The 5310-nt window shown below is 53.5% G+C and overlaps 1 non-coding gene across 1 annotated transcript; it reads right to left on the bottom strand.

Annotated features, from left to right (window-relative positions):
• Nucleotides 1–202: 202 nt before the first annotated feature.
• Nucleotides 203–384, bottom strand: LOC119956652. Its single transcript, XR_005458659.1, has one exon. It is a non-coding gene; the product is annotated as a U2 spliceosomal RNA (small nuclear RNA).
• Nucleotides 385–5310: the final 4926 nt, after the last annotated feature.

The following is a 5310-nucleotide window of genomic DNA, read 5'->3' as shown; positions in this document are numbered from 1 at the left end:
GCCAAATTATTATTTTTTTTAGAGGGGCTGTTTAGCACAGGGCTAAATCGCTGGCTTTGAAAGCAGACCCAGGCAGGCCAGCAGCACGGTTCAATTCCCGTAACAGCCTCCCCGAACAGGTGCCGGAATGTGGCGACTAGGGGCTTTCCACAGTAACCATTTGAAGCCTACTCGTGACAATAAGCGATTTTCATTTCATTATTACTTTTTCTGAGTTACAAAGCCAGGGCTCAGAGTGTGGACAGGGACGAACCCCTAATCCCCTTGCCTGCTCCAAAAAAACAATCCAAATTGAATCTAATTCATGATCCCCACATACGAGAGCTGAGCCAAAAGGCAGAGCAGATACTACACTTGATCTTAGCCAAAAGGCCGAGAAGCAATAGCTACAGCCAAATTATGATTGCCTTTTGAGTTCTGTCGCACACGGGCAAAATGGTAGTCCAGAGGGAGTGCAGGGTCTGCGGGCTCTGGGAGTGCAGGGTCTGCGGGCTCTGGGAGTGCAGGGTCTGCGGGCTCTGGGAATGCAGGGTCTGCGGGCTCTGGGAGTGCAGGGTCTGCGGGCTCTGGGAGTGCAGGGTCTGCGGGCTCTGGGAGTGCAGGGTCTGCGGGCTCTGGGAGTGCAGGGTCTGCGGGCTCTGGGAGTGCAGGGTCTGCGGGCTCTGGGAGTGCAGGGTCTGCGGGCTCTGGGAGTGCAGGGTCTGCGGGCTCTGGGAGTGCAGGGTCTGTGGGCTCTGGCTATCCTGCAAACAGCCAGTCTTCGTGTGTGAGTCTAGACAGTGAGTGCTGACAGTTTGAGTTGTACATCACAAATGTTAAAAGGCTTCAGGGTGATATTCACCATGGAGGGGATTGGCATCATTCTGCTAGTTAATTGCTGAGCGATGCCCTGTACTAATCTGACACAGCTCAGTGATGCTAATAAAATTCAGCCCGCTGCATTGGGGGAGTTGGATGTTTTCATTTGAAGAGCTCGCTGCAGGATCAGTAACTGTTTGGGAAAGACGTCTGGGTCTGCCATTGTTTTCTTGGCAATTAAAATATTAATCTGAATCCGTTGGCGCTGGGGCTGCAGTGTGCTGTGTGTTTCCTTCAGACGTGACTTGCTTCTCCTCGGGTTTACTCTGGTATTTCCTCAGAGGCCTTCCCTGCTCTGCCTTTCCTTCCCCCGCAACCTCCTTTACACACGCACTTGGAACCGGAGGAGCCCTAAGGAAATTCCCCGGTGGCGCTAGGCCTTCAGGAGCAGCCCCCATCCCCTGAATGAATAAATCCATGTAAACTAGTCCAGCTTTTCATACTCCTTCTCGAGGCTTAATGTTGACCGAGTTGCCAATCAGATCATTCAACCAGTGACGGTCTCGAGGCTGCCCGGCGGTTTAATTATCACTTGTCTTATGGAGATTTGTCCTTGAGATGCGTTGTTAATTCCTAGGAGAGTCGGTCTAGGAAGCTTGAAATGCTGTCTGAAAAACAAGACAGCAGATGCTGACGGTCTTAGATCAAAACAGCAACAGAAGGTTTAAAAAAAAACCCCAGAAAATGCAGGAAATACTCAGCAGGGGAGAGAAAAATGAGAGCCTGTGACCTCTCGTCAGATCTGGGAAATTAGAAATATAATGGGCGGGATTCATAGTTGCCCGATGCCGATATTGTAATCGGGGATCGGGCGGAGAATCAACTCCGACACGCAGATCGGGGCCTAGCTGGTATGATGCCGGTCAGCCATGCTCTGCCCCCTCGGAAGTGGCATAATCGCGTCACGTGCCGCACGCCGTTGGAACGGCATTGGCGCGTCATCGGCAGTCCCTCCTCCGATGCTCCGTCCCTGATTGGCCGAGTTCTTGACCGCGGGGGTTGACGTGCGGTCTGAGCGGTCGGAAACCCGGCGTGGCGGCTGCGGACTGTGTCCAGCTCGGCCTGGAACCGTGCTGCTGGCCGGTGGGGGGCTTCCGCGAGGGCTGGGGGAACTGGTGGGGGGGGGGCCTATGGGGTCGCGGATGGCGGGTCGGGTCCGTGTTGTACTGCGCGACATCTGCAGGTCGTTGCCGTGCGCATGCGTGGCCAGGGACCCGGTCATTCTCCAGCCGTTTTTAGCGCTGGTGCCGGGAGCTTTACCCGGCGCTGCTGCTAGCCCCTCACCGGTCCCAGAATCGGTGAGGGTTCAGCGCCGATTGTGGCGTCGTAAAACAGCCGCAAATTTTCCATTTGAGCCAGCACTTAGCCGCTGAAACGGAGAATCCAGCCCAATGGGTTTTGAGGAAGGGCGAGGGGAAGGAGAATGAGACGAATGTTTGTGATAAGAGTGGATAGAGAGCAGGAGAAATCGAATGACAGAGGGTTTCATGGTGCAAAGCCAAATGGAGTGGTATAGCGGGGACAAGCGAAGTAACAAAAGATGCTTTTTGAGGAGGTTGAATGGCGGGATGGTTGCAGTCGAACACTGGTTAAAGAAAATGAGAGATTTGAAGGAGTGGGGGGGGGAAACTATTGAAGAAACACAGGTCTGGATGGGGGCAGAGACTGTGACCTAAAATTGTTGGACTCCGTGTTGAGTTCCGAAGTCTACAAAATGCCGAGTCGAAGGATGAAGTGCTGTTCCTCAAAACGTGCGTTGATTGCAAGAGGCCCAAGGACAGGAAGGTCAGATTTGGAGCAAGGTGGAGAATTTAAATGACAGGCGACTGGAAGCTCTGACATGAATGGAGATGTTCGCCGGATACGTGTTTGGAATCCACAGTGCAGAAGAGATGACAAATACAGGGTACTAAATTGAAAGAAGTGCAAGTCAATTGCTGTTTCACTTGCGTGTGTTTGGGGCCCTGGACAATTAAGAAACGAGGAGATTTTGGGCGGGATTCTCCCAACGGGAGTCTAAGTGCCGACGCCTGAGTAACATCCAGAGTGTTTTACTTCGGCGTCCATTCCCAGACCCCTATTCTCCGCCCTCCGTGGGGCTAGCAGGGGTGCCGTGTGATTTACGGGGGCGGGGCTTCGGCGTGGCGTCAGAGACCCGTCGCTGTGTAAAAGACGCGGCGCCTTGGGTCCCGCGCATGCGCAATTGGGCTGGCGCCAACTAGTGGATGCGCAGTGGCGCCGGTGCCAACATACTCAAGCGCGGTAACCTCGCGGAGCGCTCCGGCCCCTCACCAACATGGCGTCGGGGTTCTGGGGCCGGTCGCGCCAGGAAGTAGGCCCGGGGTGGGGGGGGTGGAAAGAGACCGGCCTGCCGATCGGTGAGCCCCGATTGCATGCCAGACCCAATGGGAGGCCCCCCCCCAGGAACGGAGCCCCCCAACCCTCCCCACAGGCCACCCCCCAAGCCTTCGCGACGAGTACCCGTCGGCAGCAACCAGGTGTGGACGGCGCAGGCGGGACTAGGCCGTTTATGCGCGGCCGCTCGGCCCATGTGGGCCGGAGAATCGCCGCTCACCATTTTGCAGCGATTCTCGGAGCGGCCCAGCGCGTTTCGTGTGGCGCTGGTTTCGGGGGGGGGGGGGGGGGGGGGGGGGGGGGGGGTGGGGGGGTGGTGGTGGGAGAATCGCATGCGTGGGTCAGGGCGGCGTGGCGCGATTTGCGCGGCACCCCGGCGATTCTCCCACCCGGCGGTGGTGGGGGGAATCCCGCCTAAAGTGTTGCATCCACTACCATACCTGCTGAGCATTTCCAACATTTTCTGTTTTCATTTCCACTGAAGTATCTGGTAACTGACAATTTCTTGGGAAATAAAACAAACATTACCCACCGTACCTAGAATTTACTGCTCATAAACGGGTCCATTCGGTAAAACAGGTCTTCAAATAGAATCTTGTTTTGCAGACAGAAGCCAAAAGTTAATATTCCTGGTAGAGCACCATCACCAATATCGTGAGGAAATAGCGGTGATGCTGAAATCCCTCTCCCAACCACCCCCCCACTCCCTTCACCCATTTCTGTATTCTCACAATTGGAAATATCTTCCGAACTCAGGGACCGATTCACCTCCCTCTTGAGGGCAGGAAAGGTCTCATTTGCCAGCTGTGTTGGCATCTCAGTCCAGGCGTTGATCTCTGCAAAAAGAAAGATCTCCTGACATCCTCCACTTCTGTACTTTCGCTCGACGCCCCCTTTCTTTTCCTCTGCTTATCCAATTTCAAGTTTTCACGTGTCCAGCGGAACCGTGACGTTTGAAGACCATGATCCCATTATCTCGGAAGACCAGGCTTAACCACGGTGAAGAAGTAGCAAATATCGAGCCTTTTCTGATCATGTTTAAGAGTTCTAAAACTCGGTATCCTTTTGCAGGATACTCAATATTCCCCTGCCTTGGGCAGCACGGTGGCCTAGTGGTTAGCACAACTGCCTCACGGCGCTGAGGTCCCAGGTTCGATCCCGGCTCTGGGTCACTGTCCGTGTGGAGTTCGCACATTCTCCCCGTGTCTGCGTGGGTTTCGCCCCCACAACCCTAAAAAATGTGCAGAGTAGGTGGATTGGCCACGCTAAATTGCCCCTTAATTGGAAAAAATAATTGGGTAATCTAAATTTATAAAAAAGAAACTTAAAAAAAAAAATATTCCCCTGCCTTATGAGGGAACCAAAACCGCCACTGCGTTCACTGAGGGTTGCTGTAATATGGTTGCACAGATGCCAGTTATCCTGCAGTCCCTTGCTCAAGTGGCTTGTTATTCACGTAGACGTTTAACAGTCCACAGCAGAGGACTAATTCAATTGCAGGAGGGATCGTGAAGCTACATCAACTCCTGCGCTCACTCAAGGTCCATTAGTGCCCTGGCCAACTTGTACCCCTCCACCAGCATCACTAAGATACGGTCAATGCCACACCGCTGTGTCGGGGAGCCTGCTGTGCGCAAATTTGCTTTCGTGTTTCAGAACCGACAGCAGTCACTGCGTTTCAAAACAAAACTTCATTAGTTGCAAAGTGCTTTCTTGTGAGATATCCTTAGCTTGCAAAAGGTTTGCGTAAATGCAAATCTTTTTGTTAACTCTGACACTTCAGCAGAAATGTGTCCGAAACACAAATACCGGCAGATGGAATTTAACACGTGACCAACCAGACCTGTGGATAATCCCAACGAGTTCAAATACTACAAGATGTGGCGGCACTGCAGCACAGTGGTTAGAACTGTTGCTTCACAGCGCCAGGGTCCCAGGTTCAATTCCCGTTTGGGTCATTGTCTGTGCGGAGTCTGCACATTCTCCCCGTGTCTGCGTGGGTTTCCTCCCAAAAGACGTGCTTGTTAGGTGAATTGGACATTCGGAATTCTCCCTCAGTGTACCTGAACAGGCGCCGGAATGTGGCAACTAGGGGAT

The sequence above is a fragment of the Scyliorhinus canicula genome, chromosome 23 (genome assembly GCF_902713615.1).
Source record: "Scyliorhinus canicula chromosome 23, sScyCan1.1, whole genome shotgun sequence".
Taxonomy (NCBI): Eukaryota; Metazoa; Chordata; class Chondrichthyes; order Carcharhiniformes; family Scyliorhinidae; genus Scyliorhinus; species Scyliorhinus canicula.
The sequence above is the reverse complement of the archived record's forward strand: the minus strand, read 5'-3'. Positions and strand labels throughout refer to the sequence as shown.